Source organism: Calliopsis andreniformis, chromosome 5, assembly GCF_051401765.1.
Source record: "Calliopsis andreniformis isolate RMS-2024a chromosome 5, iyCalAndr_principal, whole genome shotgun sequence".
In the NCBI taxonomy this organism is placed as follows: Eukaryota; Metazoa; Arthropoda; class Insecta; order Hymenoptera; family Andrenidae; genus Calliopsis; species Calliopsis andreniformis.
In genome coordinates this window covers 15,629,237-15,650,829 of record NC_135066.1, presented here as the reverse complement: position 1 = coordinate 15,650,829, position 21,593 = coordinate 15,629,237, and the positions used below count along the sequence as shown (strand labels likewise).

Genomic DNA, 21,593 nt, shown 5'->3' with positions numbered 1-21,593 from the left:
GCCATGGGAACGGGTACCGACTCGATGACGTCCGTCGAACCCCCGAGAACCCCCGCGCGACTATTTTCCTCGCGTTGTCGCCACGATCTAGCAATCGATTCGCGCGCCTTGGATTCGAGCGCCATGGAACGACACGGCAGAGGCTCCTGCGGTGTTACAGCTGCCGATGTTTCGAGGCGTTCCTTTTTTTTTAGAATTCTTGGGGATTCTTGGGGTGGAATGAGTGGGCTGGGGGGATTCAGTTCTTTGTGGTCGATGAGCTGAGAGGGAAATTCTTGTTTTGAAATTTGGGGGTGGTTGTCGCTGATGTGGTTCTATTGGTTGACGCATGAGTTCGTCACGTGGATCGGTTCTTTAGGCAAAAATCTCGGGACTTGTATGAGCGTAGAATTATGCAGTTATTAGAGGGATGAGGAAAGGTCATCGAACAGAACAGCAGATTGATTAAATGTAATTTTTAGGGAATATAATTTTTCTTCAGGTTTTGTCAACAAAATGGGAGAAAATTTTGTATCAACCGTATGGGTAGGGTGTAATAGTATTAGAGAGGAGATTTAGATGTATTTACTACTTTTGATTGAGGTGTTGGAATTGATTGATGCGAAGGTGATGAGGTACGTCTGTGATGAGTAATATTTTGCTTGATGTAGATACATATTTGGATATTTGATTTTGCGAATATTTGTAAAATTTTTGTTTCATTTCGATTAGATGTTTTTGAGTGATTTCAATCTGTTGGGTGGAATATGTTTCTTTGAATTTATGTACGATGAAATGATATTTGGATAGGTACTGTTTTCATGAAATTCTATACACCAAGCGATTGCAACTGTGTCTTAACATTGGTGTTTCTTTTGTAGAGTTCTATGGTATTTTAGAGTCTATAATTAAAAATCACTTACTTATGTAGTTATGTTATTTTAAAATTTGTAACTGGTTATGACGTCATTTTTGTAGATATTTATAATATTCAGACTCATTTGCAATAATATACCTAATAATTAGCTAAATACTCCTTCTGTGCCTCTTAACTCACAAATTCCCGATTCACAAATAAACAGTCCAAGAATCTAACAATTCAGTTTCTCAAGAGAGTAGAAGAGATGTTTTCTAAATCTTCCCAATCTTTATTTCCAATTTTTGAGTTTCCCGCTACAAATTGCTCCATAACTGCATATCAACTACTTCCACAGCAGTTACCGGTCATATGTCAGTTTCACTCGACCAATGAAATTTATTCTACAGGTAATTTCAGTGAGGAAATAGAAAAATCTGGCAACGTGATTTGATAGGAACTCGGAGGTCCGACATTGCTCGACCACTTTCTGTAAGACGAGGATGCTTGACCTCTGGCTCCTCATCATAAAAATGAACATCTCTTACATATTTATGCATCCTTTAAATAATATTACCACTACAATTTATTAATAAACAGATCAACAATCCACTTGAATTTGATCTAAAAATAAAATCTATTTGTCAGATTAAAAGTGTTCGTAATTAATATTCTGGCGGCTATATTGCACACAGTATACCCTTGTTATAAATTCATTGCTTCGTAAATTGTAGCTTGGAATCCTTTAAAGCTAACGAGTTTTAGTTTTATGGACCACCACGCAAATTTTTGACGAAATAAAAATTAGCTATTAATATATTAATAGATTCATTTGAGCAACGTGGTCCTGGTGAAGCTCGTCGTTAGTCAATCATGAGCTTATAGCGAGAGGACATTCTACTGTGTACTACATTATGTGTTATAGTGAGCTATATCTTCTTTTGGAACTATTTAACTATTATTGATCAATAAATAAAGTTACTTTATACACTGTATCTTCTCGAAGAATTCGAAGATTCTTAAATTTGAATATCTCAATATTTGAAATTTCGAAACTGTAAATATCACAATATTTGACCCTATAACAATTTGAAAATTTGAAAATTTCAGAAAGATGGTTACTCATCAGTGACCACAAATGAATAGTTAATTATAAAAATTCTGTTCGTTCCTTAAACTGATAGATCTCCTCAGGATAACGCAAAACAGCGTCGACAGTCCTCGAAAATTTAAAAACTGACTGTTCATCGATGAGCGGCAGAAACCCAGTCGAAGAAGGCGTCATTTCGTTCCGTTTCGTCAGCACGACCCTGTCATCCTTGAGAAAGACCTGTGCGTGGGAGGACAGAGCGACACCCATTCCTTGTAACAGGTATCTGCTTGACGTCTGTATCCATCGTTGCCTCGTCCCGAGCAAGTCCTTTTCAATTCGTGGCTGGCGAAATGATTCACCGACGACGCTGGGACACGCGAACTGTTTAGAATATTGAATTTTTCATGAGACACTCTTATCCACCGTCTGAACCCTATTCCAAACGAGATTTTTAATTTGATCGCGGTCAAGGGTGTCTCCGAAAATCTGCGAGTTTCTTGGAAGATTAAATTACGACGAAAATTGAAAAGATAGAGATTTGGAAATTCAGTAAAATTTATTTAATAACTTACGTTAATTTTTGTACTAATTGAAATCGCTAGACAGCTGTTATTACTTTGGACAGGGTTGGATTTGTGGTTATCTTCGAGGTTCGGTCAAGAACTGAACAAAATCCAAAATCTCTAAATGAGTGGTTATAAAAGTTGAAGAACAGGATTTTTTGATAAGTTTGCTAGTAATTTGTATTATGAATATACTTCCTTATTGTAAGATAAAGAGTTTAGGTTGAAATTAATTTTTATTGAAGCGTCCTAAATTATCTTTTCTAAAATATAGTAGTTCTAGTATTAGCGCAAACTTTAGCTGACTAACTTCTCTACGTCGTTATCGCTATTCAATGTTTCACCACTTCTGAGTTATGAATGCTGTATGTAGAAGGTGTTAAGAAAAAAGTGGTCAAGACCTTTCAAGAGTGTGTAGCATATAAAAGAAGGGGTGAAGTATGTTGAACCCTAGAAAAACTGAGGGGCTGGAGACTCCACTAGGCCACCTGTGAAAGAATCTTAAAAAAAATGCTCTCCTAATATTTTTCCTCTATGAAACATGTTTTAAATATCATTTAGAAACGTTTATATCTATAACACTCGATATGAACTGTAAAATACTATTTATTACATCTTCAGTTTTCTTTACTTTCTGTTTCACAAAGTTATTCAGATTGTCACTTCAGCAACTTATTGAAGTCTCTATCGACTTCCAGTATTCTATTGTAATTCTATTATTAGATTCAACCCACGCAACACATCTAACACACACAGAATAACTGAGGGGCGATTCTACACGCTAAAATAAGACGAAAATAAAGACAGAAATTGTGTTTGGAACTTCATTTTCGAGTTATTAATTATTAAAAAAAGTACCTAAAATAGTTAGGAAATGTGTCTAACTGGAGACTTATTCTACTATCGACATGCATCAGTCAGACCAGACACAGAGATATCAGTAGAACATATCTCAAGTCAGACACATTTCTGTCATCCAAACACAGTTTCATCTATCTTCATATTCATCCTATTTTAGCACATAAAATTCCTCTAAAATGCCTGACACAATCGAGCAAGATGTAAAGATACTAAATTATTTCTCTTACCACGTTACAAAAGAGTCAAAATCCGACAAGGTTCCTTTTCGTCACCAGCTCTTCAGTACGCTACCAACAACACTAAAACTTTTGCTCATAGTTCTAATTTTCATTCTAACAACTCTGCCTCATTTTAAATTAATCACGAATTAGGAAGAACCGCGTCGATTCCCGCCTTGATGGGTCCAGACGCGACGTGTTTTCATTTCTGTTTGCCTCGTCCCTCTTTCATTCATTCACAGTATCCCGGCATAAGACGACGACGACGTTTTTTTTAGTCAAGATCTCGGGGTACGGGTCAATGAAAGAAGTGCTGGACGTCTTTTTCAGCCAGCCGGTTCCAGCCTGTCTCCCGTCCCGCCGTTCCTTCCCTCTTACCACAGGGATCAGGGGGTGCTTTCAGCCTGAGACGCGTTTAACGTCGCGAAACAGATAAGCGGATGAATCACGGCGCGGGACACGTTCAACTTGGCCTCGTCTACGAAATTTTTCCTGCGTGTAGAACAACTTCGCGTATCAGATAAAACACTGTCCGCTGTCCTTTGGGAAGATTTGTGAAGAACGGCGCTAACACTTTGCGACTTGTCCTCGGTCGTGTTTGGCCTGTCCTGGGTTTATGACGCAGAATGAACTCGGGTGTTTAACCCTTGTGCATTATTCAAGGTTATTTGACATGGAACCTTGGAAATTAAGATTTGTTCTGAGTGAGATGGGCTTTGACTTTACTGCTTTTTTATGAAAATTTAATTACTTGGACAGTTCGTTGATATTTGGTGATAGTGTGTGGTGCTAGAGTTATTGAGATTAACAGTGTGTTCAATGTGCACATTTTTTAAATATAGAGTCCCCAGGAATAATGTTTATTTATGTATTTTTCTAATTTTATTGAGCATTAGTTAGAGAGAATGGCGTTTCTAAAGTATGTTTCTAGGATTGAGCATCGTACAGTAATTGTTATAATTGATTTTGTGTACTATAAAAATTAGGTTATGGGTAGACGTCCCAAAAATCCACTTCAAATAGTCAAAGCCCTCAGCTTTTATTTATGCTTGTATTATTTTAATTCACACTGTCTTCGTAGAATTTAAGGCGACACAACAGGTAGATTCTCTAGTCACTATGCAATTTCCATAGAATGCAAAGTAATAGCGTATATAGATTTAGGGAATTACTAATCAATACCGCAATGTCGCAGCAGAATTTCAGGACACCAGAAAGCACCTAAAAACAAACTTACAGTGCGTGTTCGACAACAACAAAGATCCAAGAAACTAAAAGAGCTGAATGTTTTCATACTTCTCACTTCGTGCACTTTCTTCATTTCAATAGACCCTCTCATGAGCATTTCGTAATTTAATTTAAATACAAAGTACTAAAACCTCCACATTACCATGTCTGCCAGCCAGATAATATCGCAATCTGTTGTTCTCTAGAGATCGAGAACGATTCATATCCCTATATAACAATGATACCAATCTCTGGAACATATCTACTATCGCTTCGCGATCAAGTCCCCCTCGTTTACCTGCGCGCAATACGCCTCTGTTTGTTTTGGATAGGCGAAGCTGCACTCGTTTCAGCCAACATAATTTGGGGACAGGATTGCGCAAGGGTCGCAGAGGGTGGCGTCCTTCCTGGCCGAATATCGGGACTTTGGGGGCGCAAGTTCACCCCTCGACAAAGAGAAGGGCTTTCCATCGGCTTAGCCCAACGAAGGGGGCCGATCATGGTGTGACATTTTTCGAACGCGCTGTTCTTCCGGAAAACACGTACTGGAGATCGGCCAAGTATCTCGGGACGATAATCCATGAGTATTTAGCGAACAGTTAACATGAAACACGAATTGGTGCATAGAGGAATATAGAGGGGGCAAAGAAAGTTTGGTTCTTCAAGGACTAAGTATCTTAACCTGCAAAAGCACTATGCAGATGAAGATTATTTTAGTAGAAGATTTGTGTTTTTAAGGCAGATATTAGAAAATGCATTTTACATGTAGGAATGAGAATAGACTTCATAAGTGAGAGGGGAAATTTAGTTTGAATTCTTTTCCTGTTCCTCGTGAATGGAAGTTTCAAACACAATGTTTATAAGAGTTTATCTTCACAAAAGCTTTTCACTCACAAAATTTTACATGTATAAAAGTCCACGAAATATTCAGCTTTATTTTCGGTTTCAGGTCAAAAGGTTCAGTTGCGCATAGCGTGAACACAATTTTGGGATGTTTTACAGTAAACTTAATATTCTTCAAATTTTGACATCTGTACCTGAGTAGACTATTACATGGACATGACAGTGTCTATAAATAAGATTCAGTCTTTTTGACTAGATATTTGTCATGGTTTTCGAGTGGCCAGTTTTTAGGCAGAACATTAGGTATATTATTTTATACTTTTGGACTCTTTACTTTTCCATCCCTAGAACTCTTCAAACTGCATATCCAACTTCAACAGAGAACACTAAAAGCGAACAAAAACGTAAACAGCACCCCCGTCGGGCGTATAAGGGTGTGAACGCTAATTGTATAACGAGTCGCAGATTGGAAGCAGGCCAGACGTTATGAAACGTGTCTTGAGCTGCATAGGAAAACATTCGAACCGAGGATTGAACCTGTACGTTCGACGCACGCCGCGTCTATTCTCGGTGCCTAAAAGGTCTAAAAATACGGGACGCACTGACTAACCAAGAAAATTAAGGCACCACGCGTCTAGAAATAGTCTCCTGGCCCCCTGCCAAATATCATAAATACCGAAGCAGTCGGTTGGAAACGATAGATTCGAAATGGAGAATTCATAAATACAATAGAATCTATGATAACCAAGTGAATCTCGAGCTTATTCCTTTCTCTCACTTTACGTTTTCTACAACATTTCTTTCTTAGTTGGTCAGCTGAGAAATTGAAATATTCATTCAAAAACCGTTTTCACCAAGTATGCCAAAATTAAATTAATGAGCTGAAGAACAGTGCAAGTCCAAAATTAGCCATTTGTAAATAATTTGAAAACTATATCTGGACCTCAGAGCCAAAGTGTATTAAGTTCCAAGAAAACAAAGTGGATTTAATAGACTCTGCTTCTGGGGTCCAAATACGAAAATATATGTAGGGGAGATAAACATGTGTTTAGTGCTTTAACGTTAAAAGGTATTTAACACATAAAAATAATTGTACAAGACGTCTTGACTACGAACTACACTCGACCAGATCCTGAACTCATGCAATCTTCATTCTCTTAAAGATTCACACCAGCATCACATACCCAAGCCTTGCATCCCTGCTCCTAAATTGCGTCACGCATTCTCCAAAACCTCTGACACTCGACACTCAATCTAAACAGTCACACGAAATTCTTCGACATTCACCTAAACACATTTCATTTGCATCTCACTCACGGATATCCTCCATCTAGCAACAATCATTCTTATCGCCAAGCATACCAACTCACTCACATACCACTTGAATAGAATTACACATGAGGTAACATACGTCGAAATATAATGTTTGGAGTTGTACTGTTCTTCAACTCACCCATTCAATTAAACAGGTGACGTCATCCACTAAAGACCCACAACAGTAGCTATCATATCAGTATTCATATCAGGAGTTTATAGGGTACCCTGTTCATATAGGAAAATCTGTATCATAATAGTAAAGCTGGAAGGATCGTGAGCTCCAATTAGTGATTTGAAAATATGATATTCTCAGAAAATTGAGAATTCTGAGGGTTAAATATGTGACTTGCAACGATATTGATAATGATAGACTATTATCCTAATCACATTCTTCACTTTTCGTATTTCTGATACAACTCCTCAGTGAAACACTTCTCAACATCTCACCCCTCATTTTCTCTTATTTATATCCATAATACACTCATGAAATTCGTACAAAACACTGGACAATCTATATAAACAAAAATCTGTACACTTAGGATATAGTGAGCGCCAATCTCTCAGTGTCTCAATTGTCATTTAGACGGGTCGTTTCTTCGGGATCCCCGAAGTAAGAATTCGGATTTAGGTTCCTGGCTACGATGTTAGTTGCGCAGAGAGCTGTTCTCGGATCGATCCCCCTCGAGCGAAGGGGGTTGCGACGCAGTCGCCCTCTCCGTCGCTGGGGACCCCAACGTTTTCACCCCCGAAAACAACGCCAGGAACCCCTGCAGGGTATTCGTATATTCTGGCCCTAGTACCTACTCGAGGGGAATGTACTTTCATTGTGGGACAGGCTACACCGATCGGGTGGTCCTTTTCGTCAGGAGGCACCCCCGAGAAACCACGCGAATCAGGAGACAGAACGGGAACTCAGGCGAAGCTGGCCAAGTTATTGGGTCAGTGAGCGAGGTCGCTGGACGGGGGGCACGTCGGCGCCCTTGTCTGTGGCTCCACTTCATTTTGCTTCGATTGAATTTCGATGGGCTTGGAGGTCACTTGTGGGACTGCTAATGAAAGACTCAGAATGGTTCTTTTTTAACTTCTTTTTTTTTTTGAAGATGCTGCTGTTTTAGGAATTGAAGGTTTTTTGTTATTCGCTTGTAGGGAGTATTGAGGTACTTACAGCTAGAGTTAGACTAGAACACTGGAACTACCAGGACAGTCAAAAGAAGTAGTAAGGTAAATGTCCCAGCAGCTGATCATGATACAGTACATATACTTTTACGCTAATTTTATTTATTTTTGAGCTTAAATTCTTATGTACCTAGTGGAAGACAATACCTGCAGAATGAAAAAGGTACTGGAATGCAATTTAAGTATTAGCACATGCTTTTTTAGACTGTTTACTTACTGGGATATTTGCCTTGTAATTATACCTTTTATGAATTTTCTTTTCTTTTCAGTTAATAATGAATTGAATTATGTACTTTAAGTACTTGTGTATTGTTGGTTTTCTAAAGTGATTGAATACTTTTCTAAATTTTTACTTCAAATTTAGAAAGTTTACAAACTACTTAAGCGCTACTTTTCAGATGTCTTTCTTCAGTGTATTCAGTAACTTCCTTACTGAGATTTCATCCAGAGTGAATGAAAAACACAATTTCACAATTTCAATTTTCTAAAAGAAATTCCTATAAAATCAAAAGAAATTATTGTATGACTTCAATATCTTCAGTCACCGAATTACATTACTTTCTTTCAGAGTTCCTTATTTTCCTTCGCCTTCGATCTTCCCACGTTTCAAATCGACTCAAAATCCTTTGAAGAATCAGCATTGCTATCGACTACTTAACAATATTATTTTTACACAAATAATCCTTCTCATAAAATTAGCCCAGCCGCTTCCGAAACACTGAAACTTGCGAAAAAACTGCTCCGTTTAAATAAGCAGCAGAACCAGGGGGAAATTGATGCGGCTTTTTTAGAGGGATAACTAAAAGGCCACGGGATTTTTGTTAAAAGGAAACGAGCCCCACCGACCGGACATTACTTGGTTATTTATGATATTTTAACGGTACAGCTATACACACAGGAAATTCTCCTTTAAGTGCATTTTTCGAACGGCTTGAGTAGCTCGCGTTCAACGAGAAAGAGGGGTCCTTAGAAGGAGATTGAAAAATACGAGGGAGGCACGCATTATCCCTCGGAGCACGTATTAATGAGTATCGATTCTGATGAAATTTTTAACGCAGCTCACGCGTATCAAAAATGCGGAGTTACGAGTCTGTCATTGATAACGGGATGTTAAAATCCATGTGAAAACCAATTTTTAGATTCTGAGGAGCGAGAAATATCAGGCATCGAATTTCCCATGCATTGTCGTATTGAATGTATAAACTGACAAATATTTTTGGACAATTTTATCTTGGGAGAGTCCTACATTAATATATTAAGACACTTCCTATAATAATATTAATATAGGATATATATTATTATCATCTGTATTAATATTAAAATATAGGAAGTGTTTAAAAAGTATTAGAATTATTAATTTCGAATATTTATGGAATGTGCATTCTCCAGGCAATTTTTATTTGTAATTTAGTTCAATAATGTTTACAGGAGCGAGAAAAGGTATTTCTGGGAAAGCGGCCCGTCTCGAAATATTCGCATGGGCTGTTTTCATTGAGTAAGCCCGTCATTAAGCGGTGGATCGACAATTATTAGCCCCCCTAGTATGGGGTCAAGTGTAATGCGATTCTAATTGCGCTTCGAACATGACACCAGCGTTCACTCTGTTTCGATATTCGCCCCTGTTCCGCGCTTCTCGTTGACGATAATTGCCCGTCGACACGTATAAACTGAATCCACTGAGATATCTATCGATCTATCTTTGAAAGGGAGTGAGGAGTATTATTTCTCCTTTGTTTTGGCATTTCCTTCTGTTTCCTCTTTTCTTCATTTCTAACCTTTATCGTGGCGAAGTGAAATCAGCTTGACTGAGCTTTCTGAGAGTCCAGATACATAATTTCAAGAATTAAAGATCAGAAAATTAGAAATGTTAATGTTTAAAATTTTTAAAGCTTCGTATGTTTGAGAGTTCAAATATTGAGATGATGGAAATCTTGAGACATGAGAAATTTTGAAGCTTTGAATATTTAAAAATTTCAAAACTTGGAATTTGTATTTTAAATTTGAAAAATTTTAGATTTTAAATTTGAAGTTTGTAAATATGTAATTCTTAATTACATTTAAAAAATCTTTTGTTACAAACTCTTCTCATAAAGGACTCAATAGCAAAAATTTCATTTTTAATGTGTAGATATGATTGCACAGAATTAGTACAACAAAATGAAACCGTTAACGTATATTCTTATTCTCTTTCCTCTACTTTCAAGAAGTTCTAGACTTCTCATCAAAAAGATACTACTAGTCCACGTTTCAAAGAGGAGCATTTTCAAAGCTACTACATGCAGATGCAAGCCAATCATCTTATTCTTTCCTCTACTTTCAAGAAACCCTAGAATTCTCATAAAGACGCAATACTACCTATAATCAGTAGTCTTCATTCCAAAGAGGAGCATTTTCAAAGCTACCAGACGCAGATCTAAGCAAATTATCTTATTTTCCTCTACTTCCAAGAAATCCTAGAATTCCCATAAAGAGACAATACTACCTATAATCAGTAGTTCTCATTCCAAAATGAAGCATTTTCAAAGCTACCAGACGCAAATCCAAGCAAATTATCTTATTTTTCTCTACTTCCAAGAAATCCTAAGCTTTTCATGAAAAGGCAACTCTACTTATAATCACTATATAGTTCTTATTCCAAAATGGAGCATTTTCAAAGCTACCAGACGCAGATGCAAGCTAATTATTTTATTGTATCCTCTACTTTCACGAAACTCGAAGCTTCCCACCAAGAGACACCACTAGTTGTAATCACTATTTAGTTCTCATTCGAAAATGGAGCATTTTCAAAGCTACCAAACGCAGATGCAAGCTAATTATTTTATTGTATCCCCTACTTCCACAAAACCCTAAGCTTTCCACCAAGAGACAACACTAGTTATAATCACTATTTAGTTCTCATTCCAAAATGGAGCATTTTCAAAGCTACCAGACCCAGATGTAAGCAAATTATCTTACTCTGTCTTCTACTTCCAAGGAACCCTAAGCTTCCCACGAAGAGACAACACTACTTATAGTCACTAGTCGCCATTCCAAAGTCGCATTTTCAAACCTACCAGACGTAGATGCAAGTAAATTATCTTATTCTATCCTCTACTTCCAAGAAACCCTAGACATCCCATGAAGACAACACTACTTATAATCAGTAGTCCACATTCTAAAGTGAAGCATTTTCAAAGCCAGCAGACGCAGATGCAAGCTAATTATCTTATTCCATCCTCTAGTACCAAGAAACCCTAAACTTCCCAAGAAACCCTAGACATCTCATGAAGACAACATTACTTATAATCAGTGGTCCACATTCCAAAGAGAAGCATTTTCAAAGCCAGCAGACGCAGATGCAGGCTATCCACAAAACTGCGAAAGTCGGTTTTCGCAAAGTTCGCCAATGAGGATCGATTAAAGGGCAAAACGGGTTCTCGAAAGGACTCCAGTGCAAGCCAATCCGACGCGGGAAACGGGACTTTTACGGGGATCCCGTGGCGGAACGGTATCCATGGAACGGCGGCGGGTATTTGCGGTGATTTCCAAAACTAAAGGGAAGGAAATGGAATCATTAGAAGCGGGGACGCGCGGGGGTTCGTCGAAATTGCGAATTCGAGCGCACATGCGCGTCGCGCGATTGCAGTTCGCCCCAGGAAGTGCAGCAGGATGGATGCACCGACGACCTTATTATCTTCGCCCTTTCTGCCGCGCCGCCGAATGGAACCTCGAACTTCGGCTGTTCGCGCTTCGGTTCGTAAAATTTGGACGGCGGGACGCCTCGTGACGCCCAGCGTTTCGGCGCCGTATTCGCGACGGCCATAAGTCGTTCCCATGGTAGACGACTTTCCCTAATAGCGATAATTGCCGACATCGTACCCTTGCGGAAGTTTCAAGGGAATCTGAGTCTTTCGAAGGATTCTTGGGGAACAGGATGCTGAGTAGAAAGTGCTTCTTTTATTATTATTATTATTGTTATTAATACCTTAGTATAAGTTTTGTGTTTCACGAGGAGTATTACAAATAATATGGATTATTATTGTAATGTAATTGTGTAAAAGGAAATTTCAATATTTCAACTGAGGGATTATAGATTACATGAAATAATGAGAACAGGTGTTTCTGGTAGTAATAAATGAAAATCACAAATTGTGCTAAAGGATTTGAGTCTAATACCTAGGTGGTTGGTTTAGTATGTATTGGTAGTAATGTAAAAATGTTTTTAGGAGTCAATAGGGTCACATTTGTCAGTTTTTGACATTTCAAGAGGATTTTTTTAAGGGACTTCTATATGTATTATTTTTCTAGTACAAGTGAGTTTGAATATTCAAATTCTTGGATTTTCAAACCTTGAGATTTTCGTTTATTTGAAGTACAAACTTCGGGCTTCCAAAGTTTCAGAATAGAAGTTTGGAAATGCTCCAGGTCTTCAAATTAGCAAATATTTAGAATCGCAAATTTTCAATTTCTCGAATTTCGAAATTGTTGACTCTCAGATATTTACTTTTAGCTCTTAAGTCTCCCAATTTGCAAATTTTCAAATCTTCAAAATGTCATATTTTAAACTCCCAGTAATCATAGTACTCAAAATTTTAAATAATTAAAATACAGACCTTCTCAAATTTTTAAATTTAGAACTTTCAAACTTGCAAATATTTACAGTTTCAGAATTTCTAAATACTTAAATACATACAATTTTTAATCCTTTAAAGTTTCTATATATGTCTTTGTATTTCTTAATTCCAAGTACGAAAACTCTAATATCCCAATAGAGATATATTGCACTATTATTTTATTAGATAATTAGTAATTCATCCACCTCCTCAGAAAAGCAAATATATAAATCAATCACTAAACTACACAAAAACACCAAATTAAATAATTAACAATTCAGTTAATCATTAAATCAAATTAATCAAGCTTTCAAACACCGAGATACATACATGAAAAATGGGAGGCAGGTAGAGCACCATTGTCAGACATCTTCAAATTATTCCGATTCGTGATGTTTAATTTTTCTATCGTCGAAAACGCGGCGTCCTCGAACGCCGTCGAGTGTTATCGGAACATCACGCGTGGCGGAATGTGATGGAAAATAAAAACAAACACTCCCCCGCGAGGTCCGAAAAAGAAGATAGAAGTGGAAAATAAAAATTGACGGGTCCATCCCTTGTAGAAGTTGAACAGCCTCGCTCTTTCGACTCGCAAATTGATTGCAATTGATCAGGAAGTCCATCGATGCGTATTGGGAGTCGGTGACGCCAACAACGAGGGGAAAATTTGGGGACACCACCATCCCCCTCTTTTTTTATTTTATTACTCGTGAAGCGTATAAAAACATGAATATTGGAAAACCTATTATTTCTGTATAATGGACGTTGCAACAAGTGTGAAGGGTAGTTGTGGAAAAAAATCATAAATGATTATTTATAGATAATGTTTTGTGTATTTTTGATAGTTATAGGGTTGCATAGAAATTTTAGTCCATAGAAGTTATCAAGGTTACAGTATAAAAAAGTACCTTATCAAGGTCTTTAATAAGACCCTAAAAAATTAAGAAGACTAGAGTGTAAAACAAAAAGTGAAAAAGAAAGTTCGTGAATTTTCACCTTTAAGGTAGCAGTAGAAATTCATTTATCTGCACTCACGATGACTACCAAGTTTTAGATACATTTTACATGATTATGAATACTACCTCAGACAATCAAGAATGAAATTATTAAAAAATTGTATTGACAGCTAGTATAGGAAGAAGGGGATCATAAAAATAAATTAAAAATAATTCTTCCTTAAATTAGAATCACTACTGTGACAGAATTTTTAATGAACTAACAATCAACATGTCAATCAGGTTCCACTAAAAATGACTGTGCAAATTCTTATAGATGATAATCTGATATAGAGACACTATAGAGTTTTATATTAGTATAGAGACACTATAATCGCCCCAAATATCTTATTTCTTAATTTCCGCTCTTAAGCAGTCTCAAACAGCGTCCCTCGAAGAGCGTTCCACGACATTAACGTTAAAAGTGTCCCAGAGCAGGAGTATCGCATTATACACAGACGTTTGCGCCGCCAAATCGCATGTACGTGGATCCGATTACGTAAATGTACGTATCTGCGTGTATGTACCTGCCTATCAATCTACAGAAATGCGTCTACATGCGCGGCACCCGCAGTGGATCACGCGTGTATATACGGGGCACATGCACGTAGGGAACCATTCTGGGGACATGCAGCATGTAAACGCAATTACCCGTCTGTGTATGCGTTTGCGTTTATTTTGGCCGCATATTACAACCGTAATAACGATGATGACTTCGTGACACCTTGCGCATCGAAACAATGCCGATATAAATGAATCACGGGAGTTGATAAAAATGGAAACTCGATGAAATTGTGAATCGCTGCATCGAAACTCCCATTCACGGTGAACTGTGTTTTTTTTTTTTTTTTTTTGCTCGGGATATTGCTGTCTGCTCGGCGGGATGACGTTAAGCCGCGCTCCTACGATTGCATTGTTTACTGCGGAAAAGTGAATATCTGAAGTTTTTTGGGCTTCGATTTAATTTCGTAGATGGAAAATATTCTGTGAGAAATTGGTTGTATTTGGTTGCAATGGGATGCAGTTTCGGAGATTAATGTTTGTGTCACTGAAGTACAGTTTTGTTTGCAATGGTCAGTTGAAGGTTCGATTTAGAATTTCGTGAGGAGGTCGCGTGAAAAGTTGAGCAGTATGTTTATTGTAAAGAGAAAATGAATTATTTAGGAGTTCTTGTAGGGGTCGTATTAAGTCTCATTCCCACATGTGTAAACTGTGTCGTGAAATATTCATGAATTTAATTCGAATTCGAAACCTAATTTTGCGAATAGCCAATGTAATCTTCAAATTTGTCATAGCCAGATTTGGAAAGCAAATATATGTTTGTGTGTATCGTTCAGTTGTGCAACATTCATTCGAATATTCGATTTGATCCGATGATATCGGTATTCTTGTTCTAGAATTTTAGTAGGATTAAGATCGAGGTTAAGAGGGTTGGAAAGGTTCGTTTTTCAAATGAGTCCATCGAAGAGGAGATTTAATGACGGTTTGCATCTTGTGCCACACTTGTGAGAAATTGACTCGACGCATCTCTTCTACTGTTTATTAAATGGAGTAATAAGTTCATTAAGGTTTTGAAGAGCGCTACCTTAAAATGTTCTTCAACCCTATCAGTAAAAGTCTTCGCTAAAAAATGGGTAACTTTAAAAATTAATCATGAGAAAATCATTTTTTTCTTAGAAGTAAGAATTAATTATGAATTTATATGAAATGAGTTTCTTCAGTGAAATTATTGTTTACTGAATATTAAATAAATCAGGAACTGAAATTATATTTGTAACTTAAAAAACAGACTTAGGGAATATTTACACATTTCTGATCTCAATATTTTGTCTTAAAATAAATATTCATGAACACGTGTTCTTCTGTAATTTGAATAATAGTTCCCAAGTATATAACTTTCACCCTTTGCTAAACAGAAAAAATCAAAAAATAAATTTAGAAAAGTACAGTAAGTACTAAATACTGTCATATACTAAAATATAGTTTGCTAAATACTAATATGCTAAAATATAATTCAGTCAATACAAATAAAAAACTACTCCACAATCAGCAATTCTGGAACACATATTTCAATTTCAAGAATTACATACCTTATAGATCCTTTATATCCCCTCAATACTCTTCTCCCCTTAAACAAACCACAAAAAAAATCAACAAATCTAATACATCCTGGTAAAACACTTCCTCGAACCACCCCCAAAAACCTCACTCCCACTTTCGAAAACCCCCACCAATAAAATCCCCAAAATGTCCACGAAAACCCTTCCAAAACAGAACAAAAAAGTTGCAATAAAACACCTCATAAGGCATAACTCTCAAAAAACGAACACCCCATCCTCCGCTGAGAGGGTCGAAGTCTCCCCGCCCGTTCCATCTTGAGATTCCCTCCGTTGACGAGGGGTCGTTCGTCGGGGGTGGGGGAGGCACCCTCGTGCTCGCGCGACGAGAGTGGAAAAACTCATATCCCCTAATGAAGTAAAACGGGGCATCGTCTTGCCTGTGCGCGCAGGGTAAGACAGAGAGGAAGCAAGGAACAGAACGAAAGGAGGGGCGACAGAAGCGAGTACTACTCGCGTCCCACGAGAAGTCCCCTGAAACGCATTGCCACCTAATGCTTTCCAGGGGACTTCTCGTGGGACACGAATAGTAGAAGCAGAGGGGTGAAAGAGGAGGCCAGAGAAGGGAGTGTTCTGCTGAGGCATAGAGGAGACAGAAGGACACGAAACGAGATGGCGAGGTAGGGGGTGCAGAGGGGCAGGGTAGCGGTTGGGGTGGGAGGAGGAGGAAGGAGCGCGGGAAAAGAAGACGAGAAGATACACGTGCTCGAGGGAGGGACGCGATACATGCTCGACAGTGACGAAGCACCCTTCATCCGGGGAAGAAAGGAAGGGAAACGGGAGAAAAGAGAGCGCAGGATGAACGAACCCCAGGGTGGGACGAGGAGAGAGGGGAACAAGGGACAGACGGCAGGAAGGGAGGGTGGCGAACGCTGGGAGGGTGGGCGCGTGTAAATCGAAGATTCCACCCCCGCCGTTTCGCCGTCTCTTTCGCGCTCCTCTTCGTCGACCAAAGGGATCACGAGGCAGGTGAAAATGGTCGCTCGGGCGAAAGTGATGTCGCGAGAGCTTTTCTTTCGATGTCGCGTGGCCTAGCGGCGGAGAGTACGTTACGCAACGAGGGGGTAGTGAAAGGAGAAGAATTGGGCGAATAGAAGTTACTCCGAGGAAGCTTTCCTTTTTATCGGTTCCTCGGTTGCAGGGAGGAGGATAAAGTTTCTTCAGTCCGTGAGCGTTCTTTCAATCGCAACCTGAACAGGTTTGGGTGGCTACTAGGGGTAGATTTGATATTGAACGATTCTTCTTCCTTTTTTAGGAAGACATATTTCTGGAAATATTTTTTAGGGTTTCTGGTCACTGTTTTCTGTGGACACTGCGATGGAATTTCAGAGTGGAATTTTTCGTCGAAAGTGAGGAGGCCTTTTTGTTGAGTGGGCTTTTGCAGAAAATGGAGAGTAGAACTCTTGATAGTAATGTGTATTTGAAGGTAAATTTTGGTATCACGTTAACTATGATATTCGGTTACAAAGGAATTGCGGTCACGTATTATGTTCTCTTTATGTTGTTTATTGTGACTATCTTCTGTATAGGGTGTTGCAAAATGAGGCTATGGAAATAGAATCTTATAGTCCTAAAATTAACCCCTCTGAATATTATTACAATATTTAATACTATGTGTATCTATTTTCATAAAAATTCTCTTACTAAAGGTTCACCTAAATACAATTTAATGAAATTTGAAAATGTGGTAGAATCAAGTTAAGGTCACTAACCAAAAATTCAATTTAGAGTTCTCGACAAGATCGAAGTCACATTAGACTCGAGAAGTTTGAAGATGTAGGGATAGGCTGTAAGGGTTAACTTAATGCTTAGTGTCCCTTTAACCCTAGAGTCAATACGTAACTCGTGTATCTCAGAGCCACAATAATCATGGAGTAACCCTGGGATTTCGTGTAATTTAACTTTATAATTCAATCTGAGTAAAGTGAATTAGAAGTATCTGAATTAAATGACGAAAGGGCCCATATATTTTTAGATTTATAAAATAGAATCTCTACATATACATGAAACCCTCTGTAAAAAATAAGCATAATTTCTCTCAATTTTTACATCCTTGATAGAGAAGGTCGTTACATAATTTCTACGCAAATAATTGAGTGAATTTTCATGTAAGTAATTATTAAAAATATAAATTTAGGTATTCTCTCAGTACAAGAATAATTTAAATCCTGAAAACCATTTACGTCAAAAACACATAAAATTCGCTGTTAGGGTAGAGAGACGCTTATACAGTGCTTTCTCGCTATAAACTCATCGTCGTCCTATCATTTCTTGAAGTTATTTCCTTCCTTCACCTGTTACGGGATAAAATCGAGTCATCAGCATTTCATTTCAGAATCATGCATTTCATGCTCCCCGAATTCGTCGCTGGCAAAGAAGCTCGAGCTAAGAGCCAGTAAACCTTCAGTTTCACGAATTTTCAAATTTTGAACTCTGAACCGTTCAAAGCTTCCAAACCTTCCGACCATCAAATCTCTAGATATTTAAAATATAAATTCTCTATTCTACAAAGCTTGAAATCTTTTAATCTCTTTTTTCTACATTTATTCATATTCTGATTTCCAACCCTCGTAACTCTGTATTTCAGCTCTGAGACCTTAATGACAGTGATCCCACCTTGGTTAAAAAAGAGAGATCCTATCAAAAGAATTTTCTCCTCTGAAAAACCTAGATTACGATAATAAATCACAAGTCTATAACACATAAAACGGAGATTTAAGACCTCAAAACTCAATATCCTCAAAATAAAACTGAATAAGTCATTCTATTTGACTTCACTAACGCAGATATTCTCTAAAACGAAAACAAGAAGAAAGGGATAAAGGAAGAAAAGAAACAAAATTCGAAGTCCATCGAATGGCGTAAAAATAAATAGAATCAGACCAAACGCTACCTACGAAGCGTGTACACAGGTACAAGTTGTACCTGGCATGTACACGAACGATATTCAACTTTTATTATAGTCAGAGAGGAAGAGAAAGAGAGAGAGAGAGAGAGTAGAAATATATATAGGTACATACATATACGGTGGATGGCCTGGGGTTTATTGCGACGAGCGTTATCGCGACCAGACGGAACGAACGTCCCGCAGCAAGTGGGCAGTAATGTTTGACGAGCAGTCTAACCCTTTAATTGAGTGCAGTTTTATGATTTCAGACGTCGTTTCGGACAAAGGAATCGAGAGTTTCTGGAACGTTATGCGGCGCGCCGGAATAATTTCGTCCCGGTTACCGGCGCGAGTAATTCCAATCCACGCCGGACTTGCCTCGTTTCGACTTCAATCGATCTTAACGGGCCGCCGTCTCGTTGCATTTCTTGTTAATTTAGGCGAAACGCTTGACGATTCGCCGATGAATTGTAGCAAACCTTCTCTCGGTCACTTTGTTCTTGGGATTCAGGGGTGCAAAGGAAAGGAGACCCATGTAGCACAGAGGCATCTTAAAAACATCTCCAGTAAAGTCCTAAAGGTGTCCAAAAGACACCTTTGAGACGTCCAAAGTTATACATCAGTATGTCTTTAGGACATCTTAAAAGATATTCATAAGGCATCTTAAAGACGTCTAAATTCTGTGTATAAGATGTTCAGGTAAATGATAGAGAGGTCTTTAAAACATCTAAAAACGTAAGTCTTTAACACGTCCATGTAGTATGTCTCTAGGACGTACGTTGTTGGATGTTTTTAAGACATCAAAATTATGTCATATGTTCAGGCATTAAATGGACATAAAATAGACGTCTTCGAGACATCGTGTGCTGTCTGGGGAAGGATAGGGAAAAGTTTGAAATTGAATCTGAGAACACAATTGTGAATTGTTCTTGGGTGAAAGGGTAAAGGAATCTTCAGCCTTAAATTTTTGTATTTTCTGGTATTTGGATATTGAAATACTGAAATATTGAAATGTTTTCAATATTCAAATAATCAAATTTAAAAACTGAAGTGATGCATCGTTGTAAATTTGTATGGAGTTTAAATTTGTAAACAAATTTTTTAAACTCAATAAAAACATTTTTATTGCATAAATATTAAGTGTCTTAAAATAGGAAATTAATTAAGAATTGCAAAGTCTTGTCACTTCGAGCAATAAATAGAGAAACTAATTCTTCGAATGCATAAGTTGTGAAACCTTACGTGTTCGTTACGCTTCTTCACTTAGACAGAAAATTTATTTCCGTGCTGTATCTCTCCAAATGTTCAAAATAATACAAACTTCGGAGATAGGCAAATTCATTAGCTCCCTGACTCCCCCCATTTAGAAATGTCAACACGAATTCAATTAAGCAAAACGACTATTAAAATACATTAATGTGAATTGCATGGAAATTGAACGCACATCTAATTTTACAATACTCGTTTCCAGCGATAGATCTATTATTTGCATACGTAGATAAGCATTTACGTTTTACAAATTGATACAAATCGGAAAATGAATAAAAAAAATTTCATCTGTAATCTCATGTGCATATTCCAAATTATCGAATACTCTACAAATTTTGAAAATTAGTAAGAGAAATCAAAATGACATCGTGCGCATACTCTGATACTATTTTTTTAAGAGTTACATATATTTTCTTTTTACTTTTAATTTTGCTTTAGTATACTATCTCTTTTTATTTATACTTACATTTCGTAAAAAAATCTCTTATTGTTTGGATCATAGAAACAATCACAGAAATCCACTTTGAATATTTGAATTTAGAAAAATAAGGAATTAAAAATTTGGCAAATTTTGAAAACTATAAGAAACTCGATATTTAAAAATTTAAAAAGGTACTTGGATATTTAAATATTTCAGTCTACCAAAAATATTTAATCTAGCATATCTGCTATACAAATTCCAAGTTACCACATATTCTTTTCAAATTTGATTTTAAAAAGCCATGTACCTTCATCTATTATACCTGAATTATACATAAAATGTGTTACCCCTCGAATCACCTAAATTTCCCCAAGAGCCACACGCCAGTGAACATTTCCATCCTCTTTGAATCGTATCGAGAAAGCCACGGTTCCGCGGACCTATCGAACAAATTGTTTTCAGCGGAAAACCGTGGAACGGCCACTAAACGACCGTCGGTCGTCGATCATTCTCGACACGGTGGAAAACGAATTTGCAAGGATAAAGCGTGCGCGCGGGGGCAGCTGTCGGCGAGAAGCGTCACTGCTGCCCTGAATTTTTCCCCGGAAGAGACTCGTCGAAGTGACAGGTGTCACTGGATACCATCAAGGTCGACCATGACCCTCTCGAGGCGTTTGCTTTCGTCCATCGATCCGTCACAGAAGTGTCGCGCTTTTGGGGACGTTGACCGTTCGCGAGCATGTGCAGCGTAAGGAAAAAATGTCTGCATCGGGGGTTGGTCAATTGCAATGGGAGTTGAAGTCTCACAGGGGTGGTTTTGTGGCACAGAGTGACTCACGAATTTGTTAGAGGAGAATTATTCAATTCACACGTTCAAATGCTAAATACAGGGTGGTCTATATCTGGTGGTACAACTGATTAGAGGGTGATTTTACATGGAAAGATAAGTCGAAAACATGGAATAACATATTTTAGAACGAGACTCGGTTTTCGAGAAAATCGATTTTAAATATGTCTATGAAAATAGAAATTTAGTTTGAAGAATAGAATTATGTATCCGATAGAATGGACATTTCCTACAATTTCTTTCATAATAATAAATTTATCGTATGTACGAATCCTGTTTTAGTGTGTATTCTTGACTACTCAGTGCAATGAACGCAACTTTGAGCCAAGACA

The 21,593-nt window shown here is 37.7% G+C and overlaps 1 long non-coding RNA gene across 6 annotated transcripts in view; it reads left to right on the top strand.

The window, feature by feature from the left end:
* LOC143178919 (uncharacterized) overlaps positions 1-21,593 on the top strand; it is a 225,152-nt gene that overhangs the window by 148,748 nt on the left and 54,811 nt on the right. The window contains exon 5 of one of the 6 annotated variants that reach the window (XR_013001869.1): positions 3,849-3,937. The exons of the other annotated variants lie outside the window; for them this stretch is intronic. This is a non-coding gene — a long non-coding RNA (uncharacterized LOC143178919). Of the gene's footprint in view, positions 1-3,848; positions 3,938-21,593 lie in introns of those variants that run through there. 6 annotated transcript variants of the gene reach the window in all.